Source organism: Coffea eugenioides, chromosome 7 (assembly GCF_003713205.1).
Source record: "Coffea eugenioides isolate CCC68of chromosome 7, Ceug_1.0, whole genome shotgun sequence".
In the NCBI taxonomy this organism is placed as follows: Eukaryota; Viridiplantae; Streptophyta; class Magnoliopsida; order Gentianales; family Rubiaceae; genus Coffea; species Coffea eugenioides.
In genome coordinates, this window is record NC_040041.1 from 29,845,048 (window position 1) to 29,861,388 (window position 16,341).

Here is a 16,341-nt window from a genome sequence, read left to right on the forward strand (position 1 = left end):
GCAATCTTATTTTCTTAATTTTAGCTTAAATTGTGGTACATTTTAACTTGGTTTATTAATTGTCCAAATAATAAAGTTAGTAAACATACCCTTAATGCTTTCCTTAGTTCCTGTGGATCGATCCTAATACCTTATACTTGTTGACCCGTATAATTGCGAATATTGTAGTTAGGTAAAATTTTGAATCCTAACTAGCGATCAATTTTTGGTGACATTATTAGGGACTAGGCGCAACATTATGGTTAAAATAAGAATTATTAATCTATATATTATTTATCTTGTTTTTATTTGCTATTTTATATATTATCCATTATCTTTATTAATTTGTTTTACTTTGATATTTGTAGGACACATATTCTTTCACTAAGATAATATTTATCTTCAATATCAAACACGGTTTAAAGAGGAAGAAAATGTGCCCAATAGGAGCAAACAAAGGTGGAGAGTGTAGGTGAATCAGAAATAAACCAAATAGAGGGTCAAAAACCAAGAACTCTAAGAGACTAGCCTTGCTAGATGAATCTGGAACACAAACAAGCATATTAAGCTGGCCATAAATGCAAACAAATTTGACATCAAGCCTGCTCTCATTGAAATGGTCCAACAAAACCAATTTAGTGACAATGTAATGGATGATCCAAATACTCATCTAGCCAATTTCATGAACCTTTATGATATAAGTAAAGTAAATCGAGTAAGTGTTGATGCAATTAAACTTAAATTATTTCCATTTTCACTTTGTAAAAAGGCAAAAATATGGTTAAATTCATATCCACCCAATACTTTTACTACATGGAGTGAATTGTCTAAAGTATTCTTAAATAAATATTTTTTTACTCAGTAAAATGGTTAAACTTCATATGAATATTATAGGTTTTAATCAACATGAAGGAGAGTCATTATATGAAACTTGGGAAAGATTCAAAGACCTTCAAAGGAGATGCCCACACCATGGCTTCCTGGAGTGGTTGATTGTTCAAACGTTCTATAATGATCTTACATTCCCAACCAAGATCACCATAGATTCCACTGCTAAAGGAGCACTTATGGGAAAGTCACCTGAGGATGTACAAAAGTTGATAGAAGAAATGGTTTCAAATAATTACCAATGGATTAATGAAAAGAGGTGACTTTAGAAGTCTAGATGGACATATATACCTTCAATATATTAAGTGCTTAATTAAATAATGTGGTTAACTGCTTAGTAGACAAAAGGCAATTGATGCAAATTCCAATGTAAGTGTTGTATGTTGTTTTATTTGTGGTGAAAATCATGATCATATTAATTGTTTTAATATTGTGTAAGTTCAATATGCTGACAACTACAATAATTCACCTCTATATAACCCTTATTTCAATACTTACAACCCCGACTAAAAAAATCATCCCAATTTAGGATGGAGGGATCAACCAAATTCACAAAGGCCTATTAATCCACTAGGTGTTCCACCAAAACAAGCATCAATTGAGTCACACCCAACTTGAAAAATTGCTCTTAAGAAACATGCCTGGTAAGTGAATATTTCGCACATGTTTCATATGGTTACATGCAAGCTTTTGGCATGTTTTTAAGGGTTTGTAGCCATTTTTAAGCCCTTTTTGGTGAAAGTTTCCTCAAATGTTGCTTAGTGAACTAAACGTGCAAAAAAAGTGGATTAATGCATAAATGCGTGGTGTTTGTAGGTTATTGGTGCATGAAACACTCGTTGGAGTTGAAGAAGATGTAATGTACTTCTTGGAGGATAACACAAAAGTGAAACAAAAAGAGAAAGTCATGCGAAAAAGGAAGAAAATTGAAGCATAATTAGGGGAGCAAGATCCGAATTCGGATCCATCTCACTGCCCTCAGATTTGAGACCTCGCCTAAGAAGTTGGATGAACAGATCTAAGGGTGAGAGATCTGAGCTCGGATTCCTATAAGAGAGACCTCAGATCTTGCTTGCAAAACAAGCAAAAAAATTGAAGAAACCTTAGATTCGAGCTCAAATTATCTTGTTATCCCTAGGATTCTAGGCTTCGGATCTACCTCACTCTTTTGCAATTTGTAGAACAACTTGTGCATATTTCACACCCGCTTTTTGACTCTTGTTTCACAATGAATTTCAGTTGGAAAGCTAGCAAAGCATCTTGTACACTTGAAGAAAAAATATTGGAGATTCCAATTAAAAGCTTTTTGGGAAGAAAATGTAAAGGAAACAAGGAGTATAAGTAAAAAGGGGGAATCAAAGAGAGGGGAAAAAAAAAGAAGTTAGAAGAAAGAAAATAGGGTTTCTCTCTAGTTTTAGTTTTTAGTCTACTTTTCTTATTTTCTTGGAGAAACTTGAAGGACACTTGATGTAATCAAATATTTGGATGGCTATGAAGTTGATGAAACTGGAAGATCTCATTTTTTCATCTGAATGAGCAACTCTTCCTCCCTTTTCTCTTTATTTGCTGGAAAGATGTTTGGTTTCATAGAAGTTATGAGTTTTATTGTGAAATACACTATGTGTAACTAGATCTTCTTGTTCAAGGGTAGATGAAGCTATTTATACTTTGATTATGGCTAGATCTAACTGATTATTGCTATATCTTGTACTTGCTTGTTGACTTGTTCATACTTTAACACTTGTGAATGCTTGATCACCATTTGCAAGCCATTTCAGATATTTTTAATCTATGAAAATAGTTGATAATGATAGAAAATGAATGAGTAGAACTTAAGGAGTAGGCACATGAAAGTAGTGGTGCACTTAGGTGGATGTGTATGATATTTCTTGTGCTTGATAGAGTCGATGCTTGAGATTTCACCACTATAGTAAGGAAACTTAGGTATTAGCTAATTCCGGTTCATCGACAAATGCGAGTTCCGATTGTCTTAGAGAAATTCATCCCTAGCAAGACAAGAAAAGTAGCATTACTTGATTATTTCTTCCATGATTGAGCATGATTAGTGGATTCTAATCCTTAGGACACTTGTGTTATTTGAGTTAATCCAAATTTGTTTGTTAACCTTTAAATTGTCTTATCATTGTTGTCGCGCCCCACTTTTTTGATGATGTGTGGTGTGTGAGTGTGTGTGAACGTGTGCAAAATGAAAATAAAGGCCATGGGACTTAATAATGCGACGGTTTGGCCATATAAAGTTCAAAAAGGGTTTTTTGTATCAAAAATGGAGTCGCCACTTGGTATAGAGTTAGAGTGTACCAAGTCACCCAAAAATGATTTTTGTTTTTGAAAAGTAAATAAACCCTTTTAGAGAACTTTTGGGTCTACGTAACCAAAAGAGGGAACGGGGGTCACATTTGACGAAGGGGAAGGCAAGGATAAAAATCCAAGGCACTCCTTCGACCTAGCCAAGGCTAGTTGCGTGATTTAGCCCCACCTTTCCTAATTTTTTCTACCCAAGGTATGTATCGCATGTTGGATATGACTATATGAATGCAACCTAGACCTAGGGGGACATAGGGGAAATTTCTCTTCAAAGGTTGAGTGGTGCCAATCACATTAATTGTGAAGCCCAATAATGATCCTTTGGAGAGGTCACACATAATCCTAAATGACGTAAAAATGAGTGGAATGCATGTCATGTGAAAATGTGAGTTTGTGTGAAGTGAGAAAAGTGATAAAAATAATAGGATGTAAGTGGAGGTGTGCAAATGTACTTACAAGGTAAGGTGAGTAAAGAATGATGATGTGGAAATAACATAAAGTGCATGTGTGCGAGTGATATGGTATAGAGTGTGAGTAGTTGAATGAAAACGTGTAAAAGTAGTGTGAAGTGAGAATGCAGAAAAAGAGAGAGAATATAAAGTAAGTGTATGTGATCGTGAATGAAAAATGCATGAATCCTATAGGAATGCATCAAGATGGGAACGGGGAGTCCTAACTTTGTGACTTAATTTTCCCTTTGATAGAGGGAATACAAGCATGCTAAGGCTTGGAAAAAGCCACACTCGTCTATATCCCATATTTAAGGGGACTCTCAAACAAAATGGACCCTATAACTAGCATGAGATGCAAGAGGCCTAAAATGAAGGGAAAGGGGAATTGAGGAGCATGCCCAATGATAAAACTAAGGAAAAATGCATGATATGTAGTGAACAGGCAAATAATGCATTAATGAAAAACAAAGGAAAAATCCTATTGGGTCTACCGTTGGACTAGCCCTTTCTATGAATTCCTACTAGCATTAGACTAGTGGAAACGATAAAAGAAGCCACAACTAGCGTTGGACTAGTGTGGTGACGTACATTCATCCATTCCATTCATCCACACTATGGAAAGCAAGTAGACATACCAAATACTCATAAACACGTAGCACGTAACATTTAGCATGCTCGACTAGATGCAAGAGCCTAATAAAGCGATTAAACACGTAGCAACAAAAACAAGCAATGAACCTATTACATTTGCTAACTAAAACAAAAGGGGAAGGAAAAATGGACAAAATGCTCGCCAGGCCCTATCTATTACAAGCCAAGAGGTGTACACATACCCCATAATGAATAACTTAAATAAAAAGCAAAAGTAAATGAAATAAACGCAAGGAATTAAGTAAAGGCAAGGAAAGCAAAGTAGACATGCATATTCATATAACACGTAGGAGCACGTAGGAGAGACAAAAAAGATAAAAGAAGTTATACCTCTCTTGAGTTGATGTCCTAAATGGAGTGAAATCATTTATTTATCCTCCAAAATAAAAGAAATGGTCAAGGTACCAATTTATTTGGAAAAATAGGCAAACACAAGCTCACTTGGTCATAAAGCCCCTAAAGTCGTGACTTAAGTGCAATTGACAAAGCATGGTAGTTAATTGAAGCAAATAAGCAATGAAGTTGCACAAATTAAAATTACCAAGGACCAAATTGATGAAATTATTTAATTGATTGGGTCATAGTGAAATGAAGGGAGACTTGGGGGGTCAAAATGCTAAATTCAGAAGTATTTGCATGCATGCATACGTAGGAAACAAAATTTTCTGCAATGAACATCTTCTTGAAGTTAAAACAATCGCTGGCTGCATTTCCATCTCATACACAAATTCTAAGCAGCTTTGACTAATCCTTTCATCTATCCAAACTTTGGATTAAGCAACAAAACAAACAAGTTCCACATCTAACAAGCAAAACATGGAAGGAAATTGTACAAACACTTATGAAACCTTTATGCAAGATGGAAGAAGATTGCTGCAATTTGGAAGCTTTGGCAAAGGGTGGAATCTTTTGGCAACAAAACTAGTTGTGACTTTCATTTCCAAATGCAGATTTCAGACCCAAAGGATAGCTTTGTTCAAAGACAGAAAATGTTAACCAAAATCATAGTGTGGAACTAAACCACAAGGCCCGAAACTTTGACAGCAAATAAGCAAAAACATAACAAAAACTGATGCAAATTTCTTGGAAACTTTCATGCAAAACGATCCAGCTACCTATTGTCTATGTGGCCAGCAAGCATTCAATTCCAACTCAAGTATGTTTAGACCCAAACACCCAAAACCAATCTAAGCATCATAACAACCATTTCAACATTCAAACAAACCAAAACATAGAAGAAAAATCATGCAAAGGCTGGAAAATTCTAGGCAAAGGATTCGGCAATTCTGACTTTTCATTTTCAGCAAACATTCGACCATAGCTCAATTGTTTTTGGGCCCAACCATGCAAAACTCAACACTAAACTAAACACTGCCTCTTTTCACACCAAAACCTTCAAATTAAGGTGACCAAAGCTTGTGAGTGTTTGCGGAAAAGAAAAGAAAACAAAACAGGTTGCAGCAATCTTTGCTTTGCTGCAAATTCTGCAGCTAACAGTTTCATGTCTTCCTTACCCAATTCATGGGTATACATGCAAAGTAACACAAGTCTGGACACTCCCTAAACTGAACAAACATAGCCCTGGTAGTTCAAAACAAACAACGGCAAAAAAGAAGGACAATGCAGTCTAGCCGAATTGATAAAATGTAGCAGAATTTCTGCTGTGAACTACGCAGCTCTTGTCGTGTGATTGGGTCTGTATAAAACTCTAACAACTTTCTATTTCATCAGCCCAAACCCACATAATCCTCATTCATTGATCAAACTAGGGAGAAACCAGGCCAAACCAACGAGAACCACTACTAAAATGCAGCAAGAAACTTCATTTCATTTTTTTGAAAAAACATTAAGTTACAACATCTAAGAAAGCAACTCATCATGCATCATATATTTCTACTCCAAACTAACGCTTCAACTACACAAGACAGAGGACAGGGGCAATGACAAAAGAAGCATCAAAAGTAAACATGATAAAGCTATGGAACAAGCCCAACAAATCGGCGGCAAAAGAGATGTCGGTTCATGCATCTTCCTAGCAGAATTTCTAGTTGTCTAGACTACAATTTCTGGGTTTCATGCCAAAAGTCCGAACAAGTACCAAGTGTCCAACCCAAGGCAACAATCAAGATTGAATCTTGTATTTTGGAATCCCAAGAATTCTCAAACCAAACCCACGCACACAGAGGAGGACCAAAGGTGCAACCTTTAGTTCAATGGATTACCTGATAAAGATTTTTGACAAGGCTGAAGCCAAAAGAAATGAGCCGGCGTCAATCTTCTATGGAACTTCTGGAAAACAAGCCTCCTAGTTTCTTCCTTTCGTCGGTCTTCCTCCTATAACTTCTCTTTTCCAGATGCAGCCGCAACTCCAGCTCCTCCTTTCAGTTTTCTCTCACTCTTTCTATTTGTAGCCGTCACTCCCTCCTATAAAACTCCCTCTAGATTTTTAGCCGTGCCCCTCTGTTTTGTTTAGCCTGAACCCTATCGAAACTCTCTCTTCCCTTCCAAGCATAAACACTCTCTCCCTTTCTCCTTTTCTCAGCCGTCACCTCCGCCTTTCCTTTTCTTTTGCTGTGTTTCCATCTCCCTCCCCCTTTTCGGCTGCTGTTTTCCTATTCTATTTATATGAGGCACTCAACCCTAAAACCCCCAGCCATTTCCTCTAAATTGCAGCTAAAGGAGCTGCCCAGGTCCTCTCTTGCAAGCTGCGACAATACGCAGCTGCAAATAGCGTATCTTTTTTTTTTTGTGAAATTAATTAAAACAAAATTGATAATAAAAACTAAGTAATAAAAAAAAACAACAATTTTACATCAAAATAAACAAACTAAAACAACAAAATTGCCATTTTCAATCTTTTTCTTTCATTTTTCATTTTTCATCATTTTTCACTTTTTTCTTTTTTTCACTTTCAAGAAAGCATTGAATTTAAATTACAAATGACTAAATCATATTTTTTTGAATGCTTTTTCTTTTTCTCTTTCCCTTTTTCCAAGAAATTCTATGATAAAACTTAAAAATAAAAATAAAACTAGAAACTAAAACTAAAAAACGAACACGACAAATAAAAAACTAAAAATGAAATTACACCAAAAATTTGGTGTCTACAATTGTTGTTGCTTAATTTTGATTGATTATTGAGTAGTTTAGATAATAAAGAGTGTGATTAAGCCTTAGTACTTCAAAAGTGGTTCATGTGGGATTCAGCCTTATTTCCTTTGTACTACAATACACGACTCATACACTTGCGGTTAACGAGAGAATTAGGTTTAAAATTAGAGTGCAGTGTAAATCTCGTCAAGTTTTTGGCACCGTTGCCGGAGAACCACGAAAATATTAGGACTAAAACAATCCTTATTAGTCTAAACATTGTGTTATATTGTGAATATATTTAGATTTTGTAGATAGAATAGTTTAAATTAATTTAGTGAGTTTTGGTAAATGTTTTTATTGTGATTTCTTGTGGTGTATGCAAAGAGTTTTAAGAGTCACTGTTCCATTAGATCCCAAAATTGAAAGGACTTTAAGGAGGCAACAAAGGCAAGCACTATAAGAGACTGTGGAGACTCAAGATGAAGAAGAAATAACAATTGAACATCTACAAATTGAACTTATGTTGGAGGCGAATGGAAGAGCTTTGCGGGACTTCGCATTACCCGAAATTGATGGATTGCAAACAAGCATAGTGAGACCTACGATAATTACTAATAATTTTGAAATTAAACTATCTCTTATATAAATCTCAATCTGGAGGTAATGCAATTGAAGACCCGAATTTTCATATGTCTATATTTTTAGAAATTTGTGACACAATTAAGCTTAATAGTGTAAGTGATGATGCAATTCGGGTTAGATTGTTCCCATTCTCATTAAGAGACAAGGCCAAGATTTGGTTACAATCACATTCTCCTAATACCTTTACCATTTGGGCTGATTTATCTAAAGCTTTTCTCAATCAGTTCTTTCCTTCTGGCAAGACTACTAAATTTTGAATAGATATAATTAGTTTTTGTCAACAGGAAGGATAGACATTGTATAAGGCTTGGGAGCACTATTGGGAGTTACAATGAAAATATCCTTAACATGATTTAACCAATTGGTTCATAGTCCAAACATTCTACAATGGACTCACCTATCCGACGAAGACTCATGTAAATGCAGCAGCTAGTGGAGCTTTCATCGGTAAGTTGGCTGAGGAAGCTCAACATCTAATAGAGGAAATGGCAGTGAATAATTACCAATAGTGTGAGAACCCGTAAAAACCCTAATCATTTCCGAGGGTTTTAGTTCCCTTAATTGCATGTTTTCCGCATTTTCTGGCTTAGAAATATTTTCTTAGTGGATTTTATGAGCAATTATAGTTTTTAGATAATTTTTCTAGTATTGGAGAGTTTTTAGAAAATTAAGAATATATAGTGGACGTGGGACCCACTAGTGCGAAAAGTTCGGAAAAATTCGGCCAAGTTTCGGATACTGTGTACAATTTATCGGGTGTTAAGAGATAAGTAGAGTGTGTGAAATGATTGATGTGAGAGAGAAAAGAAAGGATTGACATGCATTAATGAGTGCCACGTGTCACTTGGTGGTTGGTTGGACTTTATGGTTTACTATTCACATTTTTGACTTTTTTGACCAAAGGTTAAATATCTTCAAAATTCATTAAAATTTCCTCATTCTTTCTTCACCATAGCCGGCCCTCTCAAGCTCCAAAAGGAAGAGAATTCCATCAACTTTCAAGCTTCTACTTGGTGCAAATCACCCAAAAACATTAGCTTACATCCATTTTACTCCATAAAATCTTTCCTTTTAGTGATAGTGAGTGGTCTAGTGAAGTTGTTTTGAAGAGCTAAGGTGTCCACAATCCCTATCTCTCTTGTTACTTGGTAAGTGATGCTAGAACACTCTACTACACCTAATGATGTTTATGTTATGCTTAGAAGTAGCTTGAGTGATGGAATATATGATTTATTTCTTGATTTGAAGAGTTTTGGTGAAGTTTTCCATTTTATGATGAATTTGCTGGTTTAATATGAATGGGATGTTGTCACCTTGTATGATGAATGGTAATGGTTTCAAATGACTCTAGTAGGTGTGAATTGTTGACAATTGCAACCAATTTTGGGTTTGGATGAAATTCTGGAAAATTAGGGTTCTTGAAGCTACATTCTGTCCGAAATTTTAGGTCATAGATAGAGGCCGAATTGGCCTTATCTCAAAACATGAAAGTTGTAGGGAATGACATTTTAGAGGTGCCTACAAAATTTCAGGTCATTTGGAGTAGTGTAGAATGAGATATGTCGTTTTTACTGTTGCTGTTCTGGGTGATCAGAATGTGCGAACTGTGATTGTAATCGTCTGTTTTGACTGGAATTGGTTTGGATTTTGTTGTTGGTGTCTTCTGATGAAATGTATCTGGATGTCTTAGCTACCATATGCCTTTGGAATCAATGCATTTGGACCTGTATAGACTGAGATAGACTGATTACAGTTTTGTGTGATTTGTAAACCTGCAATTACGGTTCAGGTTGTGGTATTCTGCATTTTTGACCTAGTTGTGCTGAGATTTGGACTGAGTGGCCTTCTACATTGTTGTAGCCCTGTATTTTAGCTTCGAGATGGTGGGTCTTACACCCTAATCCGATAAGCGTAGCGCATTTTGTGCCATTACCGCATTAGGAGGTCAAAACTGTTTTGTTGTTGGAACAAATGAGTGACATGTCCTGATTTTCTGGTTTGCTATAATGCTTGTATATGTTTGTAAAACCCTATTGGGGTTGTGATTGGCATTGTTTTATGACTCGTTATCGAGTCTCATTGTACTTGTTTACGTGTTCTAGGGCGTGACGGTGGTTCACGACATTCTCCTGACGTAAGTGCATGAAATAGCACTTAACTGAATTGGTGAGTATACTACTCACTTAAATGTTACAATGTGGCTTTGTTATATGTGAAATTGATGCCTTGAAAGTTTATTTGGCTATTGGAAGTGATTGAGGTGAGGGTGTACTTGACCGCCCTCACCCCCTTGTGATTCCATTCATGACTGCTCACTGTTTTACTGAAATACTGCACTTGTTATATGAGATACTGAATTCCATTCATGGAAAACTGATTTGGTGTCGTTTGGACGAATGTCCAACGGCTTTACTGTATCACTGAGCTCAACCCCGTTTGGTAGTCAATTGGATCGAGCCGGCGAGGGTTTGGTCGTGAAAATTGTCATGCCACGGGGACTGTACTGGGGAATCTTGTAGTAATGAGACTCTTGATTCCGGTATACTCGAGTATTACCAAAATGACTGACTGGAGTGCGGGCCCGGTTGGGGTATGATAGTTGGACGGTTGGATGTAAGTGATGTCTACGGATGGTTACTTTTAACATTGACGGAGGGTCAATGAGGTTGGATCAAGAAATAAGCGTGGAAATGGGCTCTTGAGAGCCGTCCGTATCCTTTCACTGATTTGATTTACTTCTTATTTGCATACTTGAATTGAAAGGTTATTCTTATGTGATTTTAGATGCTTTGGTGATGGTAACTCACTGAGCTTTAGCTCACTCCGTTCCATTTGTTTTCCTTACAGGAATATGACTCTTTTGGAGTGAATTTTGTTAAATGGTTGCCGAATGAACTAGATGAATGCCTCTTTTGTATTGTATATAAAATGGGACCCTAAATGTATCATTAGGGCCGTTTTCACTTTTGTTTTGGCGACCCACATATGTAGTGACTTTTGTATCACTTTTAAATGCCATTGTGGCTTGTAAATGGTTAATGTTATGTTGTATATGTATTCCGATGTTTGGTTGGGTTTCGGACGGGTCGGTTACTATTCATGGCCGACTCTGGATTTTATTTCTTTTATTTTGGGTTATTTTGCCCTTGTGCCTTGTTTGCGCGCTTTATAAGTTTCCGAACGTGATAGATCGCTTTATACCGCACCGTTAGTCCTGGCGAGAGCTGGGCAGGCAGTCCGCTAACCCCTTTGGTTCGCCTTAGGGGAAAGTGGGACTGTTACAAATAGACCAATGAGTAAGGTAATACAAGGAGACCCGCCGATATGTATGAGTTAGATTCTATCAACTTGTTGGGTGTAAAATTGGATAATGTGGTGAAAATGCTTAATAAGCATGTTATTGCTAGTTCTAGTTCCCATTCCAAATTGAGTATTGCATGTTGTACTATGTGTGGTGGTGATCATGATGTATCTACTTGTACAAGCATTGAGCAGGTTCAATTTGTGAACAATTATGATCATCCATCTCAAAATAATTCATATTCTAATACCTACAATTCGGGGTGACGAAATTATCTCAATTTTGGATGGCAAGAACAAGGGAGTCAACAAAGGCCTCCAAATCCGCTAGGTTTTCAACATAAACAACCACCTATGAAGACCTAACCTGCTTGAAAATTGGCTATAGAGAAATTAGCTAACACAACTAGTAGCAACATTGACCAGTTAGCTAAAGCCACATCTGAGATTTTGAGAGAGTAGAATAGAGATTGGACCAACTTATTACCATGTATAGGAATGTGGAGGTCTAAATTGGCCAAATTGCTAGCTCTTTCAATCTTAGAAATCCGAGAGAGTTATTGTTTAGTGGACCCAAGTTCAACTCTAGAAAGCAAGTTAACGCCACTATCCTTAGTAGTGGCAAACACTCGAAGGATCCTAACTTTGGTGTATCTTGTGGGAATAAGGAAGAGAAAAATGGGGAAAAAGAGAAATTAACAAGGAAAAAGATCATGTGTGATACCCCAACTTTTACGATAGTCTTGTTGTCTAGTCTCAAAAAGGATATTACGATTTCTTTGTTTTATTTTAAGACATTGTTTTGTTTTAAAGACTAGAAACCCTAAATTCTAATTAAAAAAAAACCATAGTTACTTGGATGGTTTTGATGATAAAGTACTTGTTGGATATGAATTTCTAGTGGAAAAGTTCAAATTCTAGAATTAGATTCTTCATTGTTCTGTTCTACCCGGTTTTGATTGACCATGATGGAGGCTGAATTTGTGAGGACTTGCAAATTCCTTATGTTTTTCTAAAAAATGCCCTTTTATTTGGAAATTATTCATTTATTATAGCCTACTACCCAATCATCCCACAATAAGTGCAAATGAACCTAGAAAGTAGGGTTTCACTTTTCGTTTTCAGGTTGGAGCAAGTTAGGGTTTTCACGTATATCCGTAGTGTAATTATCCGGTACGAAGCGAGGAGCAAATTTGGTGCTTAAGAGTGACTTTTAGGTGAGAAATAATGTGACAGCCCCACCTTCCCCTAAGGCGAACCAAAGGGGTTAGCGGACTGCCTGCCCAGCTCTCGCCAGGACTAACGGTTCAGTATAGAGCGAGCTAATACTTTCTGGAACATACAACGCGTAAACAAGTCAAAAGAGCAAAATAAAAAAATCGAAATCGGAGTCAGCCATGAATAGTAACCGACCCGTCAGAACCCAACCAAATATCAAGCAAACATTCACATCTTGAAATTTAGCATTTACAAGCCAAAATGGCATACAAAAGTATTCAAAAGTGGATACATGTCTGGTTTGCCAAATCAAAAGAGAAACGGTCCCAAAAGTTCATTTAGGGTTTCAATAAATGAGCTATACAAAAGATATGTCCAACTAGCTCAATTCGGCAACCAAATATCAATTGCAGTCCAAAAGTATTTATTTTCCTGTAAGGAAAACAAAAGGAATAGAGTGAGCTAATTGCCCAGTGAGATAATACTACTCAAGCAACCAAGTTCATAGATGCATCAAGCTTTTCAGTCCAATTCATCAAAAATAAATAAAGACACACATCAATAATGATGATAAAAGGATACGGGCGGCTCTCAAGAGCCCTTTTCCTCGTTTGCATTCTTGATCGGATCTCATTGACTCTCCGTCAATGTTTAAAAGTAACCAACCGTAGACTTCACTTTACTTCCATTCCTTCCACATAACATTCCCCTACCGGGCCCGAACTCCAAACACTTGCACTGAGGTATTACTCGAGTATACCGGAATCGAGAGTCTCTCATACTACACGATTCCATATAACATTTCCCCAAGGCTCATTAATTGTCACGACCAAGCCCTCGCCGGCTCGATTCAATCAACTACCAATGGGGTTGAGCTCAATGATAACCATCATGGTCGTTGGATACTCGTCCAAATGACACCAAGTCATGTACTTTCATTTCATGTAACATTCCAATAACATGAGAAATAAGTGAGAGTGATAAAGTACACCCTCACTTCAATCAATAGCATTGGTACAATAAACATTTAACTCATCAAGTTCAAGTATCAAAGCCATATAGTAACACACAAGTGAGTAGTACACTCACCAAGCTTGAAAGTGATATTTCCTGCACATCCGTCAAAGGAACGTCGTGAACCACCGTCACGCCCTAAAACACGCAAACAAGTACAATGAGACTCGATAATGAGTCATAAACCAAAGCCAAATATCACCAAAATAGGGTTCCATAAGCACACACAAGCAATAGAGGAAACCAGAAAAATCCGGAAATGGAACTAGCTTTAACCCTGAAAAAAACAGTTTTTGACGTCATTTTGCGGTAATGGCACCAAAGACACTACGATTATCGGATGAAGGTCCAAGATCCACTGTTTCGAAGCTAAGAGATAGGGCTACAATATTGTAGAAGGTCACTCAACCCATTTTCGAGTGTAACCAGGTCAAAAAAGCAATCTACTACACCAGAACCGCAAAAACAGATTCACTGAACGCATTCTAGTACAAACATCATAAATCAGCCTACCTAAGTCCAAATATATAAATTCCAAAGCCATATGAAAGCTAAGAAACAGGGCTACATTTCATAAGAAGACCTAAACAACCAATGCGGAAGCATTCCTAGCCAAAATAATCAATTACAGAAGCAATTCCCAAATTCGGGTAAAACCAGGGCAGCAAGGGTAATTCCATCTTTTCTCAAGCTATGCTACTCCGATTGACCTGAAATTTTGTAGGCACCTCTAAAATATCATTCCCTACAACTTTTATGTTTTAACCCAAGGCCAATTCGGCCTCTAACTATGAGCTACAAAGCCGGGCGGAATGTAATTTCCAAGAACCCTAATTTTCCAGTTTTCTTCCAAAACAGAAATTGCTTGCAATTTACCACTTTTTCCACCTTCTAGCTTCCTTAAATACCATTTCCAATCATCATACATAACCACATAATCATATTCATATGAAAACAGAAAAATCCCCAATAATTACAAAAGTTCACCAATTCAACCAAAAATCAAGATATAAACCATAAAATTGCATCTTATACTACCACTAATCATGGATTAAACATCATTGAAGGAAGGAGAGGGGTCCTTCTCAACTTACCTTAACAAGACAAGAAAGAGAGCAACTAGTCCTCTTAGCTTTCCAAGCAACTCCACAAAACAACTCACTATCACTCCCTTAAGTGTTTTTATGGAGCAAAAACTAGATTCAATGGTTGATGTGGTAGATTGGAGCAAGATTGAAGCCAAAAACTTGAAGAGTTTTCTTTCTTTTGTTGCTTAAGGAGGTCGGCCAAGATGAAGGAGAAAATGGTGAATTTTTGGTAGTTTTTTTTTATTTATTTGGTCAGTTGGTAAGAAAATGAATAGTGGTATTACAATTCCATCCAACCAAATGGTGACACTTGTCACTTATTTAATACAAGTCTATCACTTTGTTTCTTCTCACACCAATCCAAATTGCAACCTCTACTTATCTCTTAACACTCGGTAAATTAATTGCAGTATCCAAAACTTAACCTAGTTGGTCGAATTTTTGCGAACTTTTCGCACTAGTGGGTCCCACGTCCGGTATACGCTCTTAATTTCTCAAAACCTATTCGATACTAGAAAAATCATCTAAAAACTATATCTGCTCCTTAAAAGTATCTAGAATTTTTTCTAATCACGAAAATGCAGAAAACAAGCCATGAAAGATAATAAAACCTAGAAAATGGGAAAAATTACGGGTTCTCACACTCTCTCCCCCTTAAAAGAATTTCGTCCTCGAAATTTCTCACCTCAACTCACGAAAAGGTTAGGGTATTTCTTTCGCATTTCTTCTTCCACTTCCCAGGTAGCTTCCTCTATCCCATGGTTTCTCCATAGTATCTTTACTAACGGAATCTGCTTGTTTCTGAGCTCTTTGACTTTCCGGTCCAGCACTTGGACAGGTTTCTCTTCGTAAGCAAGCGATTCGTCTACGTCGATCTCCTCTGGTTGTAAGATATGGGAGGGGTCGGGATAGTATTTCTTGAGCATCAAGACGTGGAAGACGTCGTGAATTCTCGAGAGACTTGACGGCAGCTCTAGTCTATATGCTACCGCGCCTATCCTCTGCAGGATCTTGTAAGGTCCGACGAACCTCGGTTGCAATTTCTTTCCTCTACCCGCCGTGACACTCCGTAATGGTGTAACCTTGAGGAAAACACGGTCTCCAACTTCGAACTCTAAGTCTTTTCTTCGGTTGTCGGCGTAACTCTTTTGTCGGCTTTGAGCCGTTGGGAGTCGTTGCCGTATCAACTTGACCTTTTCTCGAGCCTCTTCCATCCATGGAATAGTTGCTGGATCTAGCGCCTTTTTCTCGCCAATTTCGTCCCAGTAGATCGGTGATCGGTATTTTCGTCCATATAGTGTCTCGTATGGAGCCATTTGAATCGACGAATGGTAACTATTGTTGTACGTAAACTCTACTAAGGTCATGTGTTGACCCCAGTTGCCTCCAAAATCCAGAATGCAAGTCCGTAGCATGTCCTCGAGAGTTTGGATTGTTCGCTCCAATTGTCCATCCGTCTGAGGGTGATAGGTCGTGCTCAAGTTGAGTTTCGTTCCTAGAGTTTGTTGGAATTTCTGCCAAAATCGAGATACGAAACGTGGATTTCGATCGGAGACGATACTGACTGGAACACCGTGTAGCTTTACAATCTCGTCCATGTACAACTGGGCCAACTTGTCCATGGAATACTTCATGTTTACCGGCAGGAAATGGGTCGACTTAGTTAATCGATCGACGATCACCCAAACGGC

At 37.4% G+C, this 16,341-nt stretch overlaps 1 non-coding gene across 1 annotated transcript; it reads right to left on the bottom strand.

Annotated features, from left to right (window-relative positions):
- Nucleotides 1-851: 851 nt before the first annotated feature.
- LOC113778940 lies at nt 852-958 on the bottom strand. Its single transcript, XR_003469404.1, has one exon. It is a non-coding gene; the product is annotated as a small nucleolar RNA R71 (small nucleolar RNA).
- Between the last annotated feature and the right edge of the window lie 15,383 nt (nt 959-16,341).